This window comes from Scyliorhinus canicula, chromosome 1 (genome assembly GCF_902713615.1).
Source record: "Scyliorhinus canicula chromosome 1, sScyCan1.1, whole genome shotgun sequence".
Lineage (NCBI taxonomy): Eukaryota > Metazoa > Chordata > Chondrichthyes > Carcharhiniformes > Scyliorhinidae > Scyliorhinus > Scyliorhinus canicula.
The window spans coordinates 21887978-21914696 of NC_052146.1; the positions used below are offsets into that span (position 1 = coordinate 21887978).

Below are 26719 nucleotides of genomic sequence, written 5' to 3' on the forward strand. Positions count from 1 at the left end.
CGAGCCCACCAGAATGCCCGGGCAGCGGGGTTCACCGCTATCGACGGGATGCCCCGGGTCCAAGGGGTAATCAATGGGTTGCATGTCCCCTACGAGCACCTTCCCATGACAGGCCGCTCTACACAAACCGAAAGGGGTTCCACTCGATGAACATGCAGCTGATATGTGACCATCAGCTGCGCTTCATTCAGGGTCTGCAGTGTGCACGGCACCTTCACCCTGGCACACTCGACGATTGACATGTTTGAGATGTCCCCCTGGCTGATGGGGTTGGCTCCTGGGTGTCAGGGTGACAACTTTGGTCATGGCTGATGACACCGATCCAGAGGTCACAGACCGACGCTGAGACTCGCTACAACGACGCCCATACAGCAACCAGGAGTGTGATCGAGCAGTGCATCAGCATCCTGAAGGTGAGGTTCAGGTGCCTGGACCGGTCTGGAGGTGCCTGCCCTCCGGTATAATGCTGAGAGGGTCGCCCATATAATGGCGGCCTGCTGCGTCCTCCACAACATCGCACAGCAGAGGGGTGATGTGGTGGAATAGAAGGATGAAGCGCAGGCCTCCTCCAGCGAGGAGGATGTGGGAGAGGGTAGTGATGGGCAGGACATGATGCCCAGGGGGGGCGCACGACGTATGCTGCAGGACCAACGCACACGGGACGGGGTGGAAACTGGGCACATAAACCACATCCCACCACCACACCGCCCCTCCCTGCCTCCCGGCCAACACCCCCACCCCGCCTGCAACCCCCTCCGTGATACATACCTGCCACCCTGCAGGGTGCAGGCCCTGGGTTGGCAGTAACAGCGGGCATGGTCCATGGCATGGAGGATGATGACAACCCGCTCTGCGATGAGCTCTGCATCACCTGACAATGTCTGACACCTGCCCACGGTAGCACCTTCCACCGTCCACCTGGGCGTTCCCTGCTCGGGAGCTGGCCATTCCATCACACGGTGCCATCGAATCTCTGGGGTGACGGTGGAGGGGACGGTCGGGGGTGGGAGGGTGGGAAGCACGGGCCACCCAAAACGTTCACCCATTCCCTCACTGCACCCCTTCTCTGGCCAGCATGGACCAGCCCACCGCTCACACCCGTCTGACAGAACACCAAGGCAGATTGTAACAGTGGTAACAGTAGGTTAATGCGCACAAATATATACGTTCCCTCGCCCCTATAACTAAACTGTGCTCCACACCCGTGAGAACTTAACTGGTGTCTAACTTTCTGGCCATACGGCCCCTAACACTATGTGTAGGTGGATCCCCAGACGATACAGCAGGAGTGGAGGCGGCCTGCTGTGACTCCCGCCCTGTGACCTGGGTCCACTGTTCACTTCCAACCACGTGTCTTGTGAATTGATGGTCACATCAATTTAATAGTCTTAGGAAACTTGAAGAAAACATTAGGAAACTTGAAGAAAACGACAATGGAATCAGCCCTCAAACCTGATCGACTAGAACTCGACCCGCAGGCTGTAGAGGCAAAAGAAAACTTTCTACACTGGCTCAGATGTTTCAAGGCCTACCTGGCTGAATCAAGCACTTCAGAAACTACAGAGGAGCAGAAACTCAGTCTACTGCACGCAAGGGTGAGCCACCGTATCTCTACTCAACTTAACAGTACTACCTCGTATATGGAGGCCCTGGCCATGCTAGATCGAATGTACATGAGGCCCACCAACGAGGTCTACGCGCGCCACATTTTTACGACCCCCCCCCCCCCCCCCCCCCCCCCAGCGCCCCGCAGAGTCACAGGATGAATTCCTGCGGAATTTAAAAGCTTTAGCTCTGGACTGTAATTATCAAGCTGTATCAGCCGAACAGCATGTGGAGCTCGCTGTCCGAGATGTGTACGTGGCAGGGCTCAGGTCGAACTATGTGCGCCAGCGGTTACTTGAAAAAGGGGCCCAGAACTTGGAGGACACGGTTGAATTGGCTACCACTAAGGAGGTCTCATTCCGCAGCCTCACCTCATTCCCCGCAGACCAAGCGACCCCATCCTTGGCCCCCGACCAGCGACTCCCCCAGGCCTGCGCCGCGCGTCCACCCACCCACTACGCAGCCCCAGTGTGCCATTTTTTGCGGACAGACCCAGCACCCACGGCAGCACTGCCCGGCCCGCAACGCGACCTGCAGCAGCTGCGGTCGCAAAGGACACTATGCCCAGGTCTGCCTGGCAAAGAAATCCCCCTCTCCAAACTCTCCCGCAGCCCAGAGCACTCGTTTCCAGAACTCACAGGCCCGCAGGCCCCGAAATGCTGCGGCCTGTACTCCGACTCCGCGCCCACCCGACACGTGCAACTCATGGGGACCGCCAACTTGGCAACCCCCCTCCACGCGGCCGGCCACGTGCGACTCATGGGGGCCGCCATCTTGGGCGCCATCTTCCTCGCAGCCTGCCACGTGCGATCCACGGGGGCGGCCATCTTGGGATCCATCCTCTTCCAATTCTGAAACTCACCTCGAAGACTACAAACTCAGAGGGCAGTCATCGTGGGGCCACTCCAGCACAGCTGATCAAGCCGCCGACTACCCGCAACTCAGCGCGGTCACGTTGGACCAGTCGCGTCCAAAACACCTCCGCAACTCAATGATGACCATTAAAATTAACGGGTACAGGACACCGTGCCTCTTCGACTCCGGGAGCACCGAGAGCTTCGTACACCCAGATCTGGTAAGACGATGTTTGCTCCCTATCTTCCATGCACGGCAAACTATCTCCCTCGCTTCGGGCTCACAGTCTGTTCACCTCCAAGGGCACACCGTCGCGACCTTAACGATTCAGGGCGCCAGCTACTCGAACTTCCAGCTATATGTACTCCCCGAACTCTGCTCCCCACTCTTACTGGGACTCGACTTCCAGTGCAACCTCAAAAGCCTCACACTCAGCTTCGGCGGGCCCTTGCCCCCACTCACTATCTGCAGCCTCGCTACGCTAAAAATCGACCCCCCTCTATTCTTTGCCAATCTCACTCCGGACTGCAAACCCATAGCCACTCGCAGCAGGCGGTACAGCCTGCAGGACAGGGTGTTTATCAGAACCGAGGTCCATAGGCTTCTACGTGAGGGGATCATAGAGGCCAGTAATAGCCCCTGGAGAGCTCAGGTGGTGATCGTCAAGACCGGGGAAAAATTCCGAATGGTAGTGGACTATAGTCAGACCATTAATCGGTTCATGCTCCTCGATGCGTACCCCCTCCCCAGGATTGTAGACACGGTGAATCAGATCGCCCATTATAAAGTCTTCTCCACGGTGGATCTGAAGTCTGCATACCACCAGCTCCCAATCCGCCTGGAGGACCGCCACTACACGGAGTTCGAGGCCGACGGCCACCTCTCCCACTTCCTCCGGGTTCCCTTTGGCGTCACGAATGGGATCTCGGTGTTCCAACGAGCAATGGACCGAATGGTGGACCAGTACGGGCTGCGGACCACGTTTCCGTACTTGGACAACGTCACCATCTGCGGCCATGATCAGCAGGACCACAACGCCAACCTCCATCGATTTCTCCAGACTGCCCAAAAACTCAACCTCACGTATAACACGGAGAAATGCGTTTACCGCACAACCAGACTAGCCATCCTCGGCTATGTCGTGGGAAACGGAGACCTGGGCCCCGACCCGGACCGTATGTGCCCCCTCTTACAACTCCCTCTCCATCATTGTCCCAGGGCCCTCAAGAGGTGCCTGGGGTTTTTCTCATATTATGCCCAGTGGGTCCCTCAGTATGCGGACAAAGCCCGCCCACTATCAGATGAGGCTCGCCAAGCCTTCACCTGCATCAAGGACGACATCGCCAAAGCGGCCATGCGGGCGGTGGATGAATCCGTCCCCTTTCAGGTGGAGAGCGACGCCTCAGAGGTAGCTCTCGCAGCCACTCTGAATCAGGCAGGGAGACCAGTTGCCTTTTTCTCCCGAACCATCTCCGCTTCGGAACTTCGACACTCCTCGGTCGAAAAGGAAGCACAAGCCATCGTGGAAGCTATACGACACTGGAGGCACTACCTCGCAGGTAGGAGGTTCACCCTCATCACCGACCAAAGATCGGTTGCCTTTATGTTTGACAACTCACAAAGGGGCAAAATTAAAAACGATAAGATCCTACGGTGGAGGATCGAACTCTCCACTTACAAGTATGATATCATGTACCGACCGGGGAAGCTCAATGAGCCCCCAGATGCCCTGTCCCGCGGCACGTGCGCCTGCATGCAAGACGACCGCCTGAAAGCTATCCACAATGATCTCTGCCAACCGGGGGTCACCCGGCTCGCCCACTACGTCAAAGCCCGAAATCTGCCTTTCTCCACCGAGGAGGTAAAAGCCATCACCAGGGATTGCCCGATCTGCGCGGAGTGCAAACCGCACTTCTACAGACCAGACAGGGCCCACCTGGTAAAGGCTTCCCGGCCCTTTGAACGCCTCGCTATCGATTTCAAAGGGCCACTCCCCTCGCCCAATCAGAATGTGTACTTCCTGAACGTCATTGACGAGTTCTCCCGCTTCCCCTTTGCTATCTCGTGCCCCAATATGACCTCCCACAGTCATTAGGGCCCTGCACAGCATCTTCACCCTGTTTGGTTTCCCCAGCTACGTGCACAGCGACAGGGGTTCGTCCTTTATGAGCGACGAGCTGCGTCAGTACCTGCTCGACAAGGGCATTGCCTCGAGCAGGACTACCAGCTACAACCCCAGGGGGAACGGGCAGGTGGAGAGGGAGAACGCGATGGTCTGGAAGACCGTCCTACTGACCCTCCGGTCCAGGAAGCTCCTGCCCTCCCATTGGCAGGAGGTATTCCCCAACACGCTCCATGCTATTAGGTCCCTCCTGTGCACCGCAACCAACCAGACCCCTCACGAGCGGCTATTTGTTTTTTCCAGGGGCACTACCACGGGGGTTTCGCTCCCAGCATGGTTGAGGACACTGGGCCCGGTTCTCCTCCGGAAGCACGTCCGGACCCACAAAACTGACCCACTTGTTGAGAGAGTGCTCCTACTCCACTCGAACCCCTAATACGCCTTCATCGAGTACCCTGATGGCCGTCAGGACACTGTTTCCCTCCGGGACCTGGCGCCTGCAGGATCCTACTCCAACACTACTACCGCCGAGGTACCCCTCACACTACATCCCAACCAACCCCCCCCCGTGCCCGGCGCCCCCACGCCTGCAGGTTCACTGCCCGTGCTCCACGCCCCCGCGCCTATGGGTTTCCGGCGCTCCCCGTTACCAGTCGAACCAGTCGGGTACGAAGCTCGGACCGAATCACCCCCCGGAGTCCGCCATCGTACCCTCGCCGACCGCCACTACCCAGCCACCAGAGGGGGCTGCAACCCCAGCGCTTCGTCGATCTCAGAGGACGACTCGACCGCCGGACCGACTCAATTTGTAGACCCATCACCCCCTCCGGACTTGATTTTTTTTACAGGGGGTGAATGTGGTGAATCACAATCCTAGTAATTCACACTGTGTTATATTGTATATGTTGTGTCTTTGTAAGCTCGGCATACGAGCAGTTGCGCGGCTCTGCCCATAGGGGGAGATGAGGAGTTTGTACTGGGCTCCACCCTTAGCTCCGCCCATGGTTCCGCCCATGGCTCCACCCACTAACCGGAATTATAAAGATCTGCAGTTCTGAGCCTGCTGCCAGTTCATCTCATCGCAGGCAGGCTCAGTTGTAAGACTATTAAAACCACTGTTCACTTCTAACCACGCGTCTTGTGAATTGATGGTCACATCAGCTTCAAAGGGCCGAATGGCCTCCTCCTGCTCCTATTTTCTATGTTGTTAAGGGCAAGGCATCCCCAGGCTCGCTTGGAAATGGCAACCTGACACCTGGGCACCATGTCACTACCGGCCTTGCACCCTGGCAGTGCCCCTGGCAGCCTGGGTGCCACACAGAAACCCCGGCAGTGTCAGAGTGCCAAGGTACCAGGGCACCCAGGTGGCACTGCCAAGGTACCAGGCTGGCAGTGCCAAGCTACCCAGGTGCCAGCAGGAGTGCGAGGGCACCAGCCTACCCAGAGCCTGGCTGCCCATGTGTCTCGAATGGCTGGGTGACCCCCCCCCCCCCCCCCCCCCAAGGTGGCATTGCACCTGGTCCACATTTGAGGATCATTTGAGCTGTTAGCTCCCGGGCCCGGGTAGAATACGGTGCAGACATATTTAAATGAGCCTAATGGTTCATTTAAATATGCTGATCTGGATCTCGCCCAGTGAGGATGTGATCCAGATCGTGACGCCTCACGCAATTTTGTTAAATCTTGGAGTTCAATGGACTACTCGTGTCACCAAGTTGGCCATTAAATCGTGCCCGTGAAGTATTATCACCATAGTAAGACCATCAGACCATCAGACCATAAGACATAGGAGCAGAATTATTCCACTCAGCCCATCGAGTCTACTCCGCCATTCAATCATGGCTGATATTTTTCTCATCCCCATTCTCCTGCCTTCTCCCCATAACCCCTGATCCCCTTATTGATCAAACACGTATCTATCTCTGTCTTAAAGACATTCAGTAAATAGGCCTCCACAGCCTTGTGCGGCTCAGAGTTCCACAGATTCACCACCCTCTGGCTGAAAACATTCCTCCTCATCTCTGTTTTAAAGGATTGTCCCTTTAATCCGAGATGGTGTCCTCTGGTTCTAATTTTTCCTACAAGTGGAAACATCCTCTCCACGTCCACTCTATCCAGGCCTCGCAGTATCCTGTAAGTTTCAATAAGATCCCCCCTCATCCTTCTAAACTCCAACGAGCACAGACCCAGAGTCCTCAAACGTTCCTCATAAGACACGTTCTTCATTCCACGGATCATTATTGTGAACCTCCTCTGGACCCTTTCCAAGGCCAGCACATCCTTCCTTAGATATGGGGCCCAAAACTGCTCACAATACTCCAAATGGGGTCTGACCAGAGCCTTACACAGCCTCAGAAGTACATCCCTGGTCTTGTATTCTAGCCCTCTCGACATGAATGCTAACATTGCATTTGCCTTCTTAACTGCCAACTGAACCTGCACGTTAACCTTAAAATCGAGAACAAGGACTCCCAAGTCCCTTTGTGCTTTTGCTTTCTGAAGCATTTCCCCATTTAGAAAATAGTCTGTGCCTAGATTCCTCCTTCCAAAGTGCATAACCTCGCACTTTTCCACATTATATTTCATTTGCCACTTCATTGCCCACTCTCCTCGTCCTTCTGCAGCTCACCTGCTTCCTCAATACTACCTGTCCCTCTACAGATCTTTGTATCATCTTCAAACTTAGCAACAGTGCCTTCAGTACCTTCTTCCAGATCAGTAAGAAGTCTTACAACACCAGGTTAAAGTCCAACAGGTTTGTTTCAAACACTAGCTTTCAGAGCACTGCTCCTTCCTCAGGTGAATGAAGAGGTATGTTCCGGAAACATATATATAGACAAATTCAAAAATGCAAGACAATGCTTAGAATGCGAGCATTTGCATGTAATTAAATCTTAACAGATCCAGAGATAGGGGTAACACCAGGTTAAAGAGGTGTGAATTGTCTCAAGCCAGGACAGTTTGTGGGATTTCGCAAGCCCAGGCCAGATGGTGGGGGGTGAATGTAATGCGACATGAATCCAAGGTCCCGGTTGAGGCCGCACTCATGTGGCTATAAGTTTCTGCTCGGCGATTCTGCGTTGTCGCGCATCCTGAAGGCCGCCTTGGAGAACGCTTACCCGGAGATCGGAGGCTGAATGCCCTTGACTGCTGAAGTGTTCCCCGACTGGAAGGCAACATTCCTGCCTGGTGATTGTCGCACGATGCCCGTTCATTTGTTGTCGCAGCGACAATCTCCACATACTCCATACTCCACAATCTCCGGCATCTGCACATCATGGCCCAGTCCAACGCCGGCATCTCCACATCAAGTTCTTCCAGATCATTAATGTATATTGTGAGACGTGGTCCCAGCACAGACCCCTGAGGCACACCACTAGTCACCGGCTGCCATCCTAAAAAAGACCCCTTTATCCCCACTCTCTGCCTTCTGCCAGTCAGCCAATCCTCTATCCATGCCAGGATCTTACCCTGAACACCAGGGGCTTTAAACTTATTTAACAGTCTCCTATGCAGCACCTTGTCAAAGGCCTTCTCGAAATTTAAATAAATCACGTCCACTGATTCTCCTTTGTCTAACTTGCTTGTTACCTCCTCAGAGAACTCGAACAGATTTGTCAGACATGACCTCCCTTTGACAAAGCCCTGCTGACTCAGTCCTATTTACCATGCACTTCCAAGTGCTTCGCAATCTCATCATTAATAACTGACTGTAAAAAGTACTCTTCGTGTCCGGTGGTGGTTGTGTCCCTTAAAATTTGGGGACGGTGGAGGCGGCATAGGGGGGAAGTGAAGGCCTCGGTTTGGGCCCCGATACGGGGCAATCATCGTTTTGCGCCAGGGAGAATGGATGGGGGATTTGGGAGCTGGCACAGGGCAGGCATCAGACAGTTTGGGGACCTCTTCCTGGACGGAAAGTTCGCAACTCTGGAGGAGCTGGTGGGGAAGTGGAACCTCCCCCCTGGGAACGCTTTTAGGTACATGCAGGTCAGGGACTTTGTTAAGAGGCAGGTGGCAGAGTTCCCGCGGCTGCCGCCGAGGTGGGTGCAGGACAGGCTGCTTTCGGGACGTGGGTCAGGGAAGGGAAGATCTCGGCTATCTACCAGCTGATGCAGGAGGAAGAGGAGGCCTCAGTAGATGAGCTCAAAGTGAAATGGGAGCTAGGGGAAGAGATTGAGGATGGAACGTGGTCGGACGCCCTGGAGAGGGTGAATCCTTCCTCCTCTTGCGCACGGCTCAGCCTAATTCAGCTGAAGGTGCTGCACAGGGCTCATATCTAGGATGAGCTGGTTTTTCGGAGGGGAAGACAGGTGTGGGAGGTGCCCTGGGGGGGGGGGTCGGTACGGGGGTTCTTTCGGCGGTGGCAGCCCTTTCTCGATTTCCTGGCGAAGGGGTAGAGAGAGATCAGTCTCTGCAGCAACCTGGCCCGGGGGGGTGGGTTTGGGGATGGTCGGGAGGTTCGATTTTGCAGCGGTGGGTTCATTCTGTTCTTTTCTTTTTCTGTTCTTTTTTGTATAACCATTTGCTATTTGGTAGTATTTATTTTGGAGGGGGGTGAGTTCTGCTCTAGCTTCAGTGTGGAAGCACGATATGTATGTTTTAATTTGCGGGAAAAATTTGTTATTGTTATTAGAAAACTTGAATAAAAATTATTTTTAAAAAAAATAACAGACTGTAAAATCTTACCAATGACCGAAGTCAGGCTCACTGGCCTATAATTTCCCGTCTTCTGCCTCCCTCCCTTCTTAAACAGTGGTGTTACATTGGCCACCTTCCAGTCCTCTGGGACCCTTCCTGCCTCCAGTGATTCCTGAAATATCATCACTAATGCTTCCATAATCTCCTGAGCTGTCTCTTTAGAACCCTGGGGTGTAGTCCATCCAGTCCAGGTGACTTATCCACCTTCAGACCTTTCAGTTTCCCCAGAACCTTCTCCTTAATGATGGCCACTGCACTCACCTTTGCCCTCTGGTTCTCCTGGAGCTCTGACATCCCACTGGTGTCTTCCACCATGAAGACTGATGCAAAGTAACTATTCAGTTCCTCTGCCATTTCTTTGTTTCCTATTATTACTTCTCCAGCCTCATTTTCTAGCGGTCCAATGTCTATTTTTGCCTCTCTCTTACCTTTTATATACTGAAAAAAAATCTCTTCATATCTTCCTTTATATTACTAGTTAGCTTGCACTCATACTTCATCTTCTCCCCCCTTATTGCTTTTTTAGTTGTCCTCTGCTCGCTATTAAAGGCTTCCCAATCCTCTGGCTTCCCACTAATCCTCGCCACTTTGTATGCTTTTTCCTTAGCCTTTATGCTGTCGTTGAGATCCCTCATCAGCCATGGATGCCTTGTCCTCCCCTTGGCATGTTTCCTCCTCCTTGGGATGAATTTCTGTTGTGCCTCCCTAATAACCCCCAAAACCCCCTGCCATTGCTGTTCCACTGTCTTCCCTGCTAGGCCCGTTTTCCAATCAACTCCGATAAACCGCACTCTGTTCCCATTCAGGTAGATTTGGGGCCTCAGCGGGGAACGCCCCGATGAGGCCACACTTAGTCCCGTGTTCTGCACTGAGGAACTCCATTTAATAATGGCGGGCCGATCTCTCGACCCTCAGACGCAACCCCCAAACCTTACCGAAGCCCCTCCCCTTCACCTAAAAGAGGTTCCTTACGCCCACCTGCACAGGGCACCCTGGACCCAATCCCCATCGTGGGAAAAATGCCAGTGTGGCACGTTGGAATTGCCCCTTCCAGCTGGCAGTACTATCTGGTCATCTGGCCAGTGCCAAAGTGGTTTGATGCCAATGCCTGGTTAGATTAGAGTAGTTGTCTCGCAACGTCTGGCGAGATCACGTTAGAACCCGTGAGGCATGGCAAGCCGAGTAGACCCTGTAAGAGGAATCTTCCGGCATCTACTGGCCACGTTGCTGGGGGCGTAGTGCAGCTGGTAGATCGAGCCTATCATTTCTTGCATTTAATGGTTGTCAAACAAATCTTTGGAGTCGATCCATTTAGTAAAGGCTGAGAGGGCACCGCACCACCCAGTGAGCCATAAAGAGCAGGACACCCCTCACGCCATGGGGACAGAGCCGGGGAATGGGTCACACAAAGCTGCTCTACAGAGAGCTGACACAGACCCGATGGGACAAATGGATTCTGAAATAATACTGTGAGATTCCAGCTTTGATTCCTGGTATGTACTGATTCAACTGAACTCAGCCAGTGCGGCGTTAAGAAGTTGTCCACAATTGTCTTCTGTACCCTTAGGTTGGAGAGTGGAAAAATGAGTTATAGTATTTCTTAACAACTCTCCAATGACCATCAATGGACATTTTGGGGAAACAGGATCTGGCTTGGCTGCGATGCAGTCTCCATCAAACTCTTCATTAATCCTCTTTATCTAGGTTCACATGAGGAACACCCACTTGAGGAGATACCAGCAGGCATCTATTGAGCAGAAAAAGAGAACTTACCTGTACAGCACCTTTCATGACTTCACATCATCCCAAAGCACTTTGCAATCATTGAAGTACTTTTGGAATATAGTCATTGCAATGTGGGAAACATGGCAGCCAATTTGCAGATGGCAAGCTACCAAAACAGCAATGTGGTGTTCATAGTGGGATAAATATTGGACAGGTCACCACGGATGCCGGGCAGGATTCTCCGTTCCCCGACGGCGATTTTGTCATGGACGATCGGGTGGAGAATCCCTTCTGACGCCAAAATCAGGGGCGGGGCCTGTTTTGACACAGGTTTCATATGCCCCGCCCCCTCCGAAACAGCGTTATCGTGGTGTGCGCCGCACGTCGTTGGGACGGCCTCAGTGTGTCACCTGAAGGCCCTACCCTGATGCTCCGCCCCCGATAGGCCAAATTCACAACGGTTCGGTTCACTTCTGGTCCCAGCCGCGCGGGAACCCGGCGCAGCGGCTGCGGACTGTGTCCAGCACCGCCACAGTCGGGCGGGAGCCGTGCTGCTGGCCGGGAGGGGGGGGGGCTTTGGCGAGGGCTGGGGGGACTGGTGGGGGGTGGTCAGCAGGTGGCGAGGGGGTGTCCAGGGGGGCACTATCTGGCAGGTGGGGTCCGCGCATGGCCAGCACCATGTTTTACGGCACGACCAGTGCAGGTCGCCGTTGTGCGCATGTGCATGCACAGCCCCAGACCCGGCCATTCTCTGGCCGATTATTTTGTGGAGGTTGAGAGTTTTCCGTGGCGCGGCTGCTGGCCCCTCACTGGTTGCAGCATCGGTGAGGGGGTGCCGCCAGTTTTCTCCAAGTAAAACGCCACGGATCCTCCACACTTAGCCTCAGAATCGGAGAATCTGGCCCGACTCTGCCACTTTGAAAGAGTGCCAAGGGATCTCTGATGCCCCTTGAGGTGGGGCCTCGGGTTTGTACTGTTACATCCGAAAGATGGCACCTCCAACAGTGCAGTGTTCCTTCAGTACTGCACTGAACTGCCAGCCGACATTATAGACTTCAGCCTCTGGAATGGAAACGGGAACCAATCATCTCCAAACTCAGAGGTGAAAGAGCGGCCAACAAAGTCACAGCACTCAGAGTAATCAGTTCCTTTAAGTGAAGAGGAAAAACTGGGGAGGGTGCGCGGGGTGGTGGGGGGCTATTTCATCCTCACAAGGGTTAAGCTCCACAAATAACTCCCCATTCGATACATACAACACATTCCACTGCCCAAAATGCCAAGTCTCCCCACCACCCCCCCCCCCCCCCCATTTTGTTTGTAGAACATTGAGCAACAATTTCTGTTTTGTGGAGGGCATGTTAAATAAAACATTGACAACAGACGTTGTTTCTGTTAATCCACTTTGTTTCTTTTCTTCGTAACCAATGATTCACTAAAATCTTCTGGTCAATTGAAACACGCACACACACACACACACACAGAGCCCCCCCCCCACCTCTCTCTCACTCCCTCCCAGCAGCTTGATCAGCTGCATAAAGTAAGTGATCTGCACAGCACACAAGCGTCTGACAGGAAGTCTGCTGCTGAAGAGTACTGCAACCCTGCAGCGCTCTCCCCACATTAAACTCCAAGCTAATGAAAACAATCTGGTGAGGAGGAGAGAGAGAGAGAGAGAGAGAGAAGAGAGACCCCACAAGCCTAATTCCTAACCGATGGCTTGAGGGAATTAATCGCAAGATAATTGGTGAGAGGAAGCCTTTGCGAGAGTGTAGAACGGCAAAGAGTGACAAGAACTTTAAAAACTCCTTCCAACTTTGTCCTTCATTTCCAAGATTTCTCCCGCACCTAGGTCCCTCACCGCGAGGACGTTTATTTTATTTCTAACAAAAGGTCAACAGGGTAAGTCGAAGTTAATTTTTTTTTTGTCTGAATTGCTATGAGCTACGGCCGAAAGGAATTTTTTCCCCCCACACTCTTATGTCTGCTGTCCGAAAAGATACAGCTGCAACAAGTATCTTCCAAGCCATGTGATGCAGATTACTGGGAAGATTGTCTTAGTTTCAATTGTGAGCTTCCACTTCAAGAGGAAAAATTCCTAATATCTCTGCAGAGTTTGCCTTCTCTCCTTTTCCTGACCTCTCTCTCGCCTCGTCATCCCATCTTCCACCCCCCCCCCCCCCCCCCCCCCCAATCTTGACCCATTGTTCTTCACTGAATTATCCCTTACTGTTCTTAGCTTTCAACTTAAAACGTGCTGCAGAATAATAATTGTTAAGGGGGATCCCCTGAGTAGGTGAAAGAAAAGACTGTGAATGGTAGAAATCTGAAATGAATATTGAAATCGCTGAAAGTGTATTCAGCATATAAAAAATGTAACGTAATTTCTTTTTAGGTATGTGCCTCCTCTACTTGGCACCGTAAATGCAACTCTTCCTTGCCTCCCCTTATCCAGTCACCGCAGAATTTTCTTTCATTTTCATTACACTCACTTTCTCTTCAATGTGTTTTCTCTTTGTCCACATATTTCTATGCTCCTCTTTTTTTTCTCCTCTCTCACTCTTTTTGCTCTGTTGCATTGATCTCATATTTTGCTTCTGGCAACCTCAGTCGGATTTGCCACTTATTGTCTGCTTCTCTCTCTTTCTCTCTCTCTCTATCTCTCTCTCTCTCTCACTTCTATCCACTACTTCTTGAATTTCTCGCTTCTCTTTCCCGACACTGTTTCTCCTCTTTTTTGTGTATTCTGGTCTCTTACTGTCTCTATCTGCAGGGATAAACCTGACCATTACAGCTATCCTAGCACAATGGAACCAATACGGTGGATATTGGCAGGCCGTTCAATCATAGGGAGCATCATAAATTGTCCAGAACTCGCTGACAATCCACTTGACCCCACCTGCCAGTTGCACGGATAATACTTTGGAACTGGTGAGAGGGGTGCAGCAGAAAAATATTACATCGTAGCTGCTCCATGGCACTGTATCTAAACTCATGGCCAACAACTTGACTCAAAGTCATAACAGTCAGGACCTTCACAGACTATCTTACAGAAACAACTGTTTGACGCAGATTCATGTGAAAGGAGACTCAGTGGACAGTGCTGAGAAATCTGCCTTGAACCAAGGTCTCTCTTGAGGACCAGTGACTCGGTGTTTTGTTTAACCATTCAAGGGCTGATTGGTGGGATGAGGGGAATGTGTTCTAAGTTTCAGGGTTAAATCATCTCTTGGCCAAATTTCAAGGGAGACGGTGTCATAGCGGTAATGCGACTAGCAAACCAGCGGCGCAGGCTAATGCTCAGTGGATGTGGGTTCAAACCCCACCATAGCAGCGGGCGGAATTAAAATTCAACTAATCAAATTTGGAATTGAAACCTAGTCTCGGGAACGGTGACCATCAAACTATTGATTGTTGTAAAATCCCATCTGGATTAACTAAACTTCTTTTGGGAAGGGAATCTGCTGCCCTAACATGGCCAGGCCTAGATGTGACTCCAAATTCCCAGCAATGCGGGTTGCTATTGCCCTCTGGAATGGCCTAACAAGCCACTCAATTCAAGGGAAAATAGGGGTGGGCACTAAATGCCGGCCTTGCCAACGATACCCACATCCCTGAGAAAATACATATTTTAAAAATTGAGAATACTTTCCGATTGTTGTTTAGTTGGAGGACGCAAACTTTTTTTTTGGTGTCCCAGTTTTCAAAGAGTTTGTTTTCTTGGTTTTCCATCCACCCTCCTGGTTGAGGGAGGCCTGGAGTTAATTACCGGGAGGAGGTGGTGACTCCCTCGCTGGGTTTTATTCCTTCCTCTGGAGAAGATCCTGACCTCCATTTGCCACTTCCTGCCAATGTGCATGGACAAGACTGCAAAATTAGTGAGTGGGAGCCTGAAGAATAATATTGCATTTTAACCACTTAATTTGATTGTGCCAGACCTTCTGCTGCCTGCCACCAGCCCATTTAATTGATGCAAAGTACTGCACCTTTCTGATATTGCCATGAGTAGGTTGTTGATTCTCAGTCTGCAGAATCCCATACAAATTAGGAGCAGGAGTAGGCCACTCGGCCCCTCGAGCCTGCTTCAAGTAGATCATGGCTGTTCAGTTTTAACCTTAACCCCCCCCCCCACCCGAAAAGAACTGTCAGCACCCCCCCCCCCCCCATCTTGTTAATCAGGAATCTATCTAGCTCTGCCTTTAGAAATATTGAAATACCCTGTTTCCACTGCCTTTTGAGGGAGAGTGTGACAAAATCTCATGTCCCTTTGAGAGAAATAATTTCTCCTCATTTCTGTCTTAAATGAGCAACTCCTTCATTTTAAACAGTGACCCCTCGTTCTTCCCCACAAGAAGAAACATCCTCTCCACACTTCCCCCATTGAATGGTGCCTGCACCAGAAAGTACTGACAGCACGTGTACAGCAATCCACTGCTTATGTTGCTCTGTCAGGTTGCTGAAGCTAGCCTGTGGATACTCTCTGTTCCCTCTGATTTCTATAACCCTCCCCTTCTCTCAACACCGAGACATCTTTCCCTCATGCTCAAAATTATGTAGTTCGCCTCAACCCAGGCTATGAATAGCAGCCCCTGACTCCAACTCTGTGCCTTTCACACATCTGTTCCTTGCAATGCATAACCAGATAATCGATTATAAAACCTCGACTTGCCAGTTAACGGGATATTGCCTCACGGTGGCACAATGGTTAGCACTGCTGCCTCACAGCGCCAGCGACTGGCTTCAATTTCTGCCTCGTGTGACTGTGTGGAGTTTGCATGTTCTCCCCAGTGTCTGTGTGGGTTTCCTCCCACAGTCCAAAGATGGGCAGGTTAGGTGGGTTGGCCATGCTAAATTGCCCTTAGTGTCCAGGGATGTGCAGATTAGGTGGGGTTACGGGGATAGGGCGGGGAGTGGGCCTAGGTCGGGTGCCCATTCAGTCAGTGCTTACTTGATGGGCCGAATGGCTTTCTTCAGCACGGTAGGAATTCTATGGTTATCCTCGATCCCAGGCGAATTCCTCTGGACTATGTTTTGCCAATTACCTCCAATCTTCTGCAGTTCTGGCTTATTTGCTGGGTTTTCACAGGCGCCAATCCGTCACAGAATCACACAGCACTGAAGAAGGCCATTCGGCCTCTTGAGCCTGTGTTGGCTCTTTGAAAGACCTTTCCAACTAGTCCCACATCCCCTATTCTTTCCCCATCGGCGTGAGACTGTTTTCCCTTTTAAAGTTATTGTTGAATCTGCTTCCACCACTCGTTCAGGCAATGCCCTCCAAACCATAACAACTGGCGCCAAGAAAAACAATTCTCCCCGGCTCTTCTCTGGTTCTTCTGCCAGGATATTTTCCCAAGCAGCTATTCCAGTGAGCAAAGGCCATGAAAATTAGTAGGTTTGGTGACCATGGGAAACAATACCAAGCTGAATCTGGTGCGCCACGCAATGTTCACAGCTCTACACTTTCCAGCAGTACACACTTTTATCAGGGAATAATCCACCAGGCCATTTGCTCAAAATAGGAAAACATTTGATTCTCTTCCCAAACTGTAAATCTAAATTCCGTGTCCCTATGTTGCCTCTGGATAATTTTTTTAAAAAAAATTTAGAGTACCTAATTATTTTTTTCCAATTACGGGTCAATTTAGCGTGGCCAATCCACCTAACCTGCACATCGTTTGGGTTGTGGGGGTGAAACCCTCGCAGACGCAGGGAGAATGTGAAAACTCCACACGGACAGTGACCCAGAGCCGGGATCCAGCCCGGGCCCTCAGCGCCGTGAGGCAGCAGTGCTAAACACTGCACCACCGTGCCTCCCACCTCTGAATAATTATAACCTTGCAGATGTATCAAGTGTGCATACTGTGAAGTGATAATGGCCACCTCATGCAAAGTTAAGGGCACAACATTCCAGATAATGCAGGCATGTGCTAGCACTGTCTATGTCTATTTAATGCGAGATTTTGATTTTCTCTCTTCCTATTCTTGGTTCACTACACCATTCATGGTTCCTCAGCTGACGAGGCAACCAAACAATTCTGGGTGTGGTGCAGCTGTCTGACAAGGACATGCTTGTGAGAGATGCCCAAGAAGGTTATTCTAATTTCCCCTCTACCCCCAATCCCAGAACAATATCGGCAAGCTGTGTGGAGACTCTCGGCTGTGAACCCTGTAAACCTGTAACCCGATCCCTCGCAGCGCTGCTCGTAAAAGATTAAAAACACTTTCCTTGCTCAATGTTGAGATTCTTCCCTCTCATTCCATTGGGATCGGTTTTCTGATCAGACCCCATCTGCTAATGCACTGTCAATCTCACTTGACCAATCTCCAGGCAATACTGAGGAATAGCTTAAAGAGCATAAGAACTAGGAGCAGGAGTAGGCCATCCGGCCCCTCGAGCCTGCTCCGCCATTCAATGAGATCATGGCTGATCTTTTGTGGACTCAGCTCCACTTTCCCGCCCAAACACCATAACCCTTAATCCCTTTATTCTTCAAAAATCTATCTATCTTTATCTTTAACATTTAATGAAGGAGCCTCAACTGCTTCACTTAAAGTATTGTTTGTGAGGGAAGCATTTGTATGGTTGGGGGAGGAAGCAAGGATGTGGAACTAATTGAATAGTTCTTAGAAGGAGCCAGCAGGTACACAATGGACCGAGTGGCGTCTTTCTGTGTAGTAAGATTCTATGAACCTTAGCGCTACGGTTATAAAAGCACTTGATTCTAATCCTCATGCCTTAACTCTAAGTCCTCCTATTCCAAATGTAACTCCTATGATGGGCTGATGGATACATTTAATGGGTCTTGCCTATCGAACGTACCCGATAATCAAATTTTGACAAAGGCAATTACAAATGCTGCTAATATTTTAATGTATACTTCAGCCTTTGCAAAACCTCTTGGGATAATTAAAGTATTTGCTAAAACCTTCTGACCACACCGTAGATGAAGAGCCAGATAACTAAGCCCGTGGCCAACTAACGGTGCATCACGGTCATCAGTTGGTGAAATGGTTCAGTAGGAAGCGGAGGTGAGGAGGGTGACCCTGCTGTTCACTACTGGGCTGTCGACCTGCTCAACAAATTGCACTTTCAATCGAGTCGATCTTCATAGGGAAACAAGTGAAAATTGCAAGTTACGTTGCTTAAAATAAATCTCACATCTTATTTCCCTGAAGCTGATTTCAGACTCTCGTTTAGTGACGAGAGGAAAACGATAGACAGGGTGTTGAACTCTGCTGCTTTTATTCTTGGTATATCCTGTGGAGGTAGAAAAGAAAGAGCGGTGTTACGCTCATGTGGGTTACTTAGCAAAACCCTCTCTGCAGCCTGTGAAATAGTAGTGTCCCACTGCAGTCCAATTCCCCGCAGAGCCAATTTAATACGATTTCTCTCCTATTCCCAGTCACTGATCTCCCATTTCTTGGCTCTCCTGTTTATTTAGGTTCCTTCGTCAGTCCACACGTCAAACAAATGTTCTCGACAGTTGCGTTTTGGTATGAGGAAAGGTTAGACAGGCTGGGTTTGTATCTGCTGGAGTTTAGAAGAGAAGGAGATGGCTAGATTGAAACATGTCCGATCCTGAGGGGTCCTGGCAGGGTGGATGTGGGGAGGTCATTTCCTCTTGCGGGAAAATTTGGAACTGGGGTCACTACTTGAAAATAAGAGGTCACCCAATCAAAACAGAGTTGAGGTGAAATGTTTTCACTCAGTGGGTCATGTGTCTTTGGAACTTTAAGGCATGGTTAGATAGATTCTTGGTAAACAAGGGGGCAATAGGTTATGGGCAGGTGGCGGGTGGGGAGTAGGCAGGATGCAGATTTGAGGTTGCTATCAGATAGATGTGATCTTACTAAATGGCAAATCAGGCTCAAGGGGCTGAATGGTCGACTCCTGCCCCTTGCTTGTATGTTCGTAATCCCCCTCTATCCTTTTCCCTAATCTTTTGTCACTGCTTCTTTTTAGAACATAGAACAATACAGCACATTACAGGCCCTTCGGCCCACGATGTTGTGCCGACCATTTATCCTAATCTAACGTCAACCTAAACTACACCCCTTCAATTTACTGCTATCCATGTGCCTGTCCAAGAGTCGCTTAAATATCCCTAATGACTCTGACTCCACCACCTCTGCTGGCAGTGCATTCCACACACCCACCACTCTCTGTGTAAAGAACCTACCTCTGACATCTCCCCTATACCTTCCTCCAATCACCTTCAAATGTTATTAATATTTCTTCCTCCTTCATCCTTCTATTCCTTCTCTCATAAATGTTCCCTCACTCTCTTTCATTTGTTCTATCATTGCTTCCACATCCTCTCAGTGATATAGGCTCTTCATTGATCATCACTTGCTAACTTTGGTCTCCCTCCCTCCCCATCCATCATTAATATGTTTCCTCTTATTAATACTCATCCTCCGCCCACGCTTGTTCTTTTGCTCTCTCTTTCATTTGTAATTACTACTCTCCTCACTTCCTTCTTTCCGATTTCCTCTCGCATTCACTGGCTCCTTTCATTCACTTTCTCGCTCCTATTCTTTCTCTCACTTCCTCTTACTCTCTCACACTCGCGCCGTTTCCTCTCAGTTCTTTTTATGGCTCTTTTCTCTTTCTGTTGCTCCTCCTGGATCTTGCCCTTTTCTCCCATGCTCGCTCATTCACTTCTCCTTCCTTTCCTCCCTCTCTCATTTTGTCCTTCCAACCCTCTTAACTCCCTGTTCGTAACTGTTGCGTTCTTACCCATAACTTCATCCCTCCTTGCAGCTCCCTGTGTCTCATTTTTCGCTCTCCCTCCCATTCTGCCAATAAATGAATAAAAACCAACAGGGACTCAAAAGCTAAAATAAAGGCATTCCTGAGCAGCCTCAGAACCACAGATTCTCACTGGGTTGCTGAGCTGGCCTCCTGTAATGCTTGGAGCCTGCACTAACTCTCCAGATTTACAGCAACATGATGACAGTTTCTGTTAAACTCATCAGGCCTCTGACCTGCTATTTCTTCCTTTCTACAAAGTGGATTTTTTAAAATTCCCAGTGCTTCAAGGATCATTGACAATCTAGAATGTGCATTTTACTAAATTACATTACTGCTCATTGACTGATCATTAATTTTGTGCTTTTAATTTTGACGTGTTAAGCCAAAGAAAAACCCACAACGAGGTTAAAAAACAGATTAAGCTTAAAACAAATACCTTCATGTCTGAAGTAACACCATGTTTGCTGTGGTTTCCTCAGCGGGACTGCCCAAGAATGCGAGACATCTCACTCCATCCAAAGTCTAACATAACACAGAGCTCCTCCTGGGGGCTGACTTCCTCCAATTGGTTTCCATGTTTCTCCCTGAGGATGCTGACATGCCGGACTTGGTTCCATATTCAGCAGATGCCCTTCTATCTTTAACTCAAGCATCCATTCATCATGTATTGTGCACAGTTTTGGCCCCTTATTTGAGGAAATATGTAGTGGCATTGGAGGCAGTTCAGAGGAGGTTCACTAGATTGATTCCAGAGATGAGGGGCACAATTCTCCCCCCCCCCCTCCTCCACGCCGGGTGGGAGAATCGCAGGGGCGCCGGGCGAGTCCCGCCACGCCGCCCCGGCACCCGCACGCGATTCTCCCACCCCCCCAAACGGACGCAGCGAGATTTACAGCAGGCTGCTCGGAGAATTGCCACTCGCTGTTTGTAATGGGCGAGCGGCGATTCTCTGGCCCGGATGGGCCGAGCGGCCTACCCAACACGACAGGGTCCCGCCAGCGCCGTCCACACCTGGTCGGTGCCGGCGGGTACAGCGCGGGAACATTGGGGGGGGCGGCCTGTGGGGGGAGGGGGGATCCAGCACCGAGGGGGGGGGCGCTCAAAAGGGGTCTGGCCCGCGATCGGTGCCCACCGATCGGCAGGCCAGCCTCTCTGAAGGAGGCACTCCTTTCCTCCGCTGCCCCGCAAGATCAATCCAAGATTTCTTGCGGGGCGCCCGTGGAGAGGACGGCAACCGCGCATGGGCGGGTTGGCGCTGGCCAACCTGTGCATGCGCAGGTGATGTCATTTATGCGACGCCGCTCCTAGCCCCCCGGGGGTGGGAGAATAGGGGACGAGGAGCGGCCTCCGACGCCGGAGTGAAACACTCCGGTTTTCACTCCGGCGTCGGGACTTAGTCTCCCGATGGGAGAATCTCGCCTGAGGGGTTTGTCGTTTGAGGAGAGATTGAACAGTTTAGGCCCATACTCTCCAGAGTTTAGAAGAAGGAGAGGAGTCTAATTGAGGTATAGAAGATGCTAAACCGTGTGGATAAAGTAGACGTGGAGCTGATGCTTCCTCTTGTGGGGCATTCTAAAACGAGAGGTCATAATCTTAGAATAAGAGGTGGCGAATTTAAAACAGATTTGAGGAAAAACTACTTCTCCCCAAGGGTTGTGAATCTGTGTGATTTTAATGATCATTGGCTGATCATTATTTTAGTGCTTTTAATTTTCACGTGTTAAGTCAAGAAAAAAACCCACAACGAGCCTAAAAAACAGATCAAGCTTAAAACAAATACCTTCATGTCTGAAGTAACACCATGTTTGCTGTGGTTTCCTCAGCAGGACTGCCCAAGAATGCGAGACATCTCACTCCATCCAAAGTGCGGTGGATGCAGGGACAGTGAGTAAATTTAAGGAGGAGTTAGACAGATTTTTAATTAGTAATGGGTTAAAGGGTTACGGAGAATGGGCAGGACAATGGAGTTGAGGCCAAGATGGGATCAGCCATGATCACATTGAGGGTGTTAGGCTCCGGGAGGCTAAATTGCCGACTCCCGCGCCTGGGTCATGGATTCTAGGGAGATGCTCTGACTGATTTCACAATCCAGCTCTTGGTCTGTAACACTGTAGGTAGCAATAAGGAACATATCAGCCATGATAGAATGGCGGAGCAGACTCGGACGGCCAAATGGCTTAATTCTGCTTCAAGGGGCTGGTTTAGCACAGGGCTAAATTGCTGGCTTTGAAAGCAGACCAAGGCAGGCCAGCAGCACGGTTCAATTCCCGTACCAGCCTCCCCGAACAGGCGTCGGAATGTGGCGACTAGGGACTTTTCACAGTAACTTCATTTGAAGTCTACTTGTGACAATAAGCGATTTTCATTTTTCATTTCATATCTTACGAACTTATTTGAAGCAGGATAGTGCGTGTTGGCAGGTCATCCAACTTGGAGGCAACTCTGAGCCCCATCTTCGTCAACTTATTCAAGTAGCGGACGCTCAACAGCAATCAGAACCAGGAACCCGATCAGGAAAGTAATAATTCTGGTTATGATGGCCTAGTGGTTATGTTACTGGACTAGTAATCAGAGACAAGGACACCCAGTGATAATAATTCAAATCCCACCACTATAGCTGTGAACTTAAATTCAGTTCATCAAAATCTGGAATAAAAGTCTAACATCAGTGAAACTACCAAAACTGTTGTAAAAACCCATCTGGTTCACTAATATCCTTGAGGGAAGGAAATCTGCCAACTTAATATGGTCTGGCCTACATGTGACTTCAGGCCGACAGCAAAGTGGTTGACTCCCAACTTCCCTGCGTTATAGCCTAGCTCACCACTGCCTTAAGGAATCTCAAGAAATAAGGAATAAATCCAGATCTTGTCCACAATGACTCTAGTAATGAATAAAAAGTCAGTGTGGTACCAAGATATAAAAGTCAGGAAGGCCAGTCCGTTGCTAGCGCTACCTTTGCTGATAAGTTGGTGTGGCTCCTGCAGTGTTAGACATTTCCTTAGCACCTTTGGTGAAAATCAGCACTGATTGCTAGACAGTAACCTCTGCTGGCAAGGATGTGTGGGACCATCAGAGATTTAACTATGTCCGTACAAGGGTCAAGCAGTTTGATGACATTCAGGAACTATGGTTGCTCCACTGGACTCCCACTGAAACTTTGGAGGGACCCAGGCACACCTCAGGCTGGGGAAATCTAATAGGCAGTGTAAGGGCTTAAGACACCCATTACCAAGCCAGCCAGGCCAGAGGACATGGGCTGGAGGCAAGAATTCCAATCACTGGGGGTTGCTGCTTGAACAGATCAGCACTGGAGGCCAATGCACCAAGCATGATGATGCCCATCAGCACCAGAAGAGTGGGCGTGGGCACCAACAGGAGAGTAAAAAGGGAAATACATCTGAAATTCATTTCAGTAAATGTAAATGTCACCACGGTCCCAGGGGCTGCTCTACCCTTTGAGGGCTGACTGATTCACCCGAGGATCACCCCACCTCAGGTTGAGCAGATGGGGCCTTCGTAGATAACTTCAGCCAGTGTGGGCATTGAACCCACGCTGCTGGCGTCACTCCATATCACAAGCTAGCCGTCCAGCCAACTGAGCCAACCGACCGTCCATTAATTTCAGTGTTGTTCCCCTTATACAGGTGACTGAAGGTGGGGCATGACTTCTCTGTCAGGGAAGGAGGGCAGGGATGGCATCGTCTGGGAACCTCACAAATACCCTGAGTAGGTACAAGAGGGCAAAGCAATCATTGAGGTGTGCCTAGAGCGACACCGGAAATGAAGTGGCCTCCCACAGTTCCATAAATCAGCGGAGCTAGCCCTGCAGGAAAATGCTGGAATTGTGACATACAGATTTACTGTGCCTCAGAGTCATGACTGACGTGCATCACATCATTTAGGGTGAAAAGCTGAGCTGACAAGAGCAGAGAATCCAAATGTAGCAACTTCTATGGCCATAGGTAAAGGGTAAGTGGGGGGAAGTTGCAAGGATCTGAGACACTTAAAGGGCTTGGGTGCTGAATGTGTGGCCATAAAACAGATCCAGAGATCATGCTAGCATTTAAACCTGGATAATTCAATTGTAACCACTCGCTAGTTTTTGGTTTTGAACATTTGTACCACAACGGACGTGATCCTCCGGCCACGCTGGGCCAGAAAAGCACCTCGCCGCAGCGCAGCGTGGCCACTGAAAGCCGGGAGACCCCACTCCTGGGATCTACCCGGCTCGTGAGATTCAACGCAAGACATTGCGAGGGGGAATCAGGCCCATAATGGGCAGGATTGCTTTTCAGCAAAGGGCATATTAGAGCGAGGCAGTAAGCCTTACTCCAATGCGCAGATTCCAGAGGTACCTGAGGCTTTGGGATTCAATCTCTTCACCTTCGGGACGTCGGACAAGCGCTGTTTGGTACTGGTCACCACCAACTGGGACCAGACGGAAAGGCATTGGTGGGGGTCGCCAACCGAGGGGATAAAGGCTTCCAGTTGCATTCTCTTTGGGCAGGGTGGTGCCCTGGCACTGCTGGTGCCACCTGGGTACCCTGGCGGTGCCACCTGGGTGCCAGCCTGGCACTGCCAAAGTGCCTAGGTGGCATTAATTGCACTCGCAATTGGGCTGGGGTTGCCCAATGTGGGTGTTGGGCGGGGGGGGGGGGTTTATGGCACTGGGGCCGTGGCACCCTCCGATGTTGCATTCCGGCTTGGGGGGAGGGGGGGGGAGGGGGGGATTCTTTTCGGGGCCTCGGAGATCTGGTCGCCATTTAAAAATGGTGTCCCGCTCTTTCACCACAATGGGGAGTTTCGGCGAGCAGAGTAAACACGGCTATATGCGGCCTCGGCCGTGCACTCCCCTTCAGGCCAATTATTCAAAGCGGGTAACGCGCTCTCTCGGGGACTGTGTTCCCTTTTGGAAAGATCACACCCTATTCTTCCCTTTCCAATCCCTTGCTGACTGCAGAGCCTTAGTCTGGGCTCCAGAGCATCCCAGAACTGCTCGGTCGAGTGGCTCTGCTTCATGGAAGAAGTAAATGGGTTTTGGCAGTTCTTGAGCCATGGTGGGGGGTGTCATCACCAAGTCTGATCCTGTCCTCACCCCACATCCACACACTGTGGGTGATCCAAGGTGTTAATTCTGGACAACCTATTCTCTCAGTAACCAAGGTGTGAAGAGCTTGAGTGTAACTGGAGGAGATTAGCTCATTGGGCACAGAACAAGGATTGGACCTCCTGCTTAGTGGGACCTGCTGTGCATTGGGGATCACTCTTATTACACAATTATTTATAAAAGTGTCAGAACATCAGATTGGATGGAATTCTCTCAGGTTTAAACATGAAGACCCTTAGCTTTCCCACACAACCTGAAGGGTGTGAATATTTTTAAATATTGGGTCTACATTTACGAAACGGCGTTGAACTTCACCAAATGCAATGTTGTGCACATAGGCAGAATCAATGAGAAGTTCACAGACACTTTATGGGAAACAGAACTGAAGTCAGCGACAAAGGATCTTGGTGTCGTAGTTGATAACTGTCTGAAGGTTTCTGACTAATTCTGTGAAGCCGACACTAAAGTAAATAGCGAACTTGGCTGCATTCTGAGGACCATCCTCTGAACAAACAAAACATACCATTTTCCGTTTGCACCAGACCTTTGCTGAGGCCTCACTGAGAACAGTGTCATAGAACAGTACAGCACAGAACAGGCCCTTCGGCCCTCGATGTTGTGCTGAGCAATGATCAGCACAACATCAGCTCTATTCTCCTCGTTTAGTAGGTGACATTGTAACTTTGGAAAAGGCTCAGTGGAGAGCTATTGGGATTGATCCCTAGTTTAAAGCACCTTAGCTACCAAGGATGGCTTGAAAAATTGTTTATATTGTATGAGAACCAATTTGATTGTGGTCTATGAAACAATCAATGGATTCATTCACACTGACAAATTATTACAAATGGTTGGCCAGGGAGGGCAATTTTCCAGGTTTTATCTATGATAAGTAGGGAGTGTCTGAATCAGGATGCCTGTGTCAAACAGGCTAAATATCCATCTCAATGTCCCCTTCCAATGCCTTCTTTGTGCATGGCCAGATCATTTGAATGTGCAGTATTCTTAATTTTTTGCATGGTCACACACACAAAGTGGGATCTTGTGCCCTGATTCTGTGGCCAGTTTGGTGACGGGGGGGGGCATTTAATTGGGCAAAGGGAGATGACGGGGGACCCCGTCACCTTCATAAACTCCACCCCAATTAAATCCACGGCGGAAAGGCTACAGAGGCTTCCGGCCCCACAACTAAATGGGGTCCTTGGGTGGGCAATTAATGTCCACTAATAATCCCACCCTGCTGCTGCTGGGATTAATATACTGGCAGGCAGGCGAGGGATCATCATGCTGAGTGGTGGGGGAGGAAGGTGTGGTGTTCGTCATTGAAAGTCACTCAGTGCCAGTTTGGCATCAGGAAGGTGTGGGGCGGCCAGTGAAAACCAGCCCTCTTCCCTTCTTGCTGATCCATCTCCCTTGCCTTCCATCCATACTCCATCTCGCGATCCCCCCCCCCCCGCCATCATTAATATATCCCTGGGTTCCACCTAGTTCAGTGATCGTGTAGGTGTAGTACCAGTAACAGCTGCCCCACCCTCACCGCCACACCCCACCCAGTGGAGTTGCTGAGTACAGAAAACTGATTGGCCAGCATTCCTTGGTGTGTCAGGCATCCGCCCCAGGGTCCGTGCTCCCAGGGGTAGGCTCACCACCAGCCTGTTAAGTACCTGAGTGGCACCAGATTCACGCAAAGAGACAATGTGGGTATCTCTCCAGCCGGCGGGTGAGGCACAGGGCAATGCAGAAGAAACTTTGCATCCAACCTGTGTTATGCCTCAACTGGGGAGAGCTTTATATGAAACATGGTAAAATTCTAACTGGGGGAGTATGAACAAGAGCAGCAACTGGGGGACATGCA

At 50.6% G+C, this 26719-nt stretch overlaps 1 protein-coding gene across 3 annotated transcripts in view; it reads left to right on the forward strand.

Annotated features, from left to right (window-relative positions):
- The window catches only part of tmem119b (transmembrane protein 119b), a 53205-nt gene that overhangs the window by 17050 nt on the left and 9436 nt on the right, over positions 1–26719 (forward strand). The window contains exon 1 of one of the 3 annotated variants that reach the window (XM_038819782.1): positions 12552–12904. The exons of 1 other annotated variant lie outside the window; for it this stretch is intronic. The gene's annotated coding sequence lies outside the window, so the exon portion shown is untranslated. Of the gene's footprint in view, positions 1–12551; positions 12905–26719 lie in introns of those variants that run through there. One more of the 3 variants, XM_038819703.1, reaches the window with a different exon arrangement.